The following is a 2183-nucleotide window of genomic DNA, read 5'->3' as shown; positions in this document are numbered from 1 at the left end:
CCGGTATCTCTGGTGCCTCTTCATGCTCACCTTCTATGTAGTCCCAATAGCCCTTTCCCATCAAGAAATTCGTCAACCTGAACCTCCAAGCATGGAAGTTATTCTTATCAAGCTTCTCAGCCACAATCTGGGTTATCCCATCATTTGACATCTTGGTAAACACACAATTTTACCAGAAACAGCACTCTGGTTTGTCCTGCACAAACTATTGTATTTTCTGCAGCGGTACTGTAGTACTCTCAAATGTCACAACAACCAGTGACTTCAATGTGCATACATACACCCAGTGGCAACTGTTGACCTCTTTGCAGCACCCACAATGTCTGCACAGTCAATCTGTCTTCCTACAGTTCTTAAAATAGAGTTCTACAGAGAATCGATGACTTACCTGTCGTAGTGCTCGAAATCGCCTGCTTTTTGAAAAACGGAGGTCCAGACGTGCCCGAAACGCGTTTTTGGCCCTGAAAATTCTGTCCGATAGCTTTACTCCCGTCGCGAAGAAAGCTCCTCAATCAGAGATCGTTTGCCGGTGTCTGCCGCCATAGAGCTCCCGACAAGGGTGTAGTCACCAACACATATAGGGAAGAGTAGTTGAAGCTGTTACCCTCGTACCGCTTCCTGTGGTTCTCTTGCTTGCAGCTCAGCCCTTAGCACGAACCTGGCTCTGATACCATGAAAAGATGCAGGGGGGAAGAGAGCTTGAGCTCTTGCAAGCGCACACACACTCACAAAACCCTAATAGAGAACACACAAGGTGAGAGGCTGAAAATCTTCTTCTTCTTCTTCACTCAACACTCAACACACCATATATAAAGATAAGAGTACACACAATATGAAAGGTACTCAACCAAATACATACAAGGGTTCTCTATAGTGTGAACCCAACTAAATGAGCTGGCGCTATAACTATGCCAGTCTCTAGAATGGCTGTCACACAGCCTGTCATCCCACTGGCCGCATATCACCCAAGATCTCACCAACCATGCCAGTGGTGTAAGTGTGGGGCCTATCTCCCAGGTGAGTCATCAGTGTCCACCGCCTCACTAAACGAGCTCGATATCTCAACAATAATGTATTTGTGGGATTATACGGGTGTTGGATATCCACATAGCGCTTCATAAGTAAGGGCACCCCAAGTTTGTTGGGATGAAAAACACCTGGGTTAATGTAACAGTGCCTTTGTCATATACGAAATACAATTCTGTTTCCTCAATCTTAGATTCTCTCAAAACTAGCGTGACAAGAGGCCTCAAATTATGCGTCATCATTGAGGACCAGATGGCCAATCTAAAGTGCTTAGTTACAAAGTTGATAAATTGATACAATTTGGGCCTTAGCATGACATGCATTTCCCCGACTTTGTAATTCCCTATAGCACTTGGTCCAAAGCTGGGTTGTCTTTTGAGCAGCAATCCATTAACATCCAAGATGATAAGCCTTCTCAACATCTGGAACCATTATTGACATGATTCTAATCAGTCTGAATATGATTGAAACTTATAATCATTGTTAAGAGACAAAAATAGCTAATAGAAATAATTCTTAAAATTGAGTTGATTACATTACATCAGGTAAATTAGGCTTGGGATCTTCATCAAGCTTGGGATCCTCACTAGCCTTCGCATCCTCATCAGACTTAGGTTCTTCATTGTTCATCTCCCTACTAGGTCCCGGCTCAGCCTCTGCAGTCTGCTTCACGTCTATCTTCTCTTCAGCTTGCTCTACCTCATCAGCCTTGGGATGTTCAATGTTAACCTCCACATTGGACCTTGGCTCTGCCTCTATGTGCTCAGAGGACTTTGGCTCGGCCCCTCCTACAGCCTAAAGGAGCACTTCGACGTCTCAAGATCGGGGAATTCCGGTTGGTTCTCCTTAGACATCTCTATGCTATTCTTTAGTATTAATCGTATCATGGTCACTCTGTACCGCTCCACATAGTTCCTATCGTAATTCTGTAATGTGGTCTAAAAAAAACAAAAGTCACAATGTCAAACCGCAAATCTAGGTAAATCAATGTCCACCCGATGATTCTTCCACTTATCTTGGACATGAAGGGAATCATGGAGAAGAGACTCTGGAGAATATATTCTACATGTATCATCGATCTCCATCCACAGGAGTGTGAGTCTCCTTGCTTGGGCACTTGAACAGGCTTGACCTCTGATTTGTACAGTTCATAGTCT

This window comes from Cibotium barometz, chromosome 61 (assembly GCF_041138505.1).
Source record: "Cibotium barometz isolate CiBa-2024 chromosome 61, ASM4113850v1, whole genome shotgun sequence".
NCBI classification, from domain to species: Eukaryota; Viridiplantae; Streptophyta; class Polypodiopsida; order Cyatheales; family Cibotiaceae; genus Cibotium; species Cibotium barometz.
Note: the sequence above shows the minus strand (reverse complement) of the source record.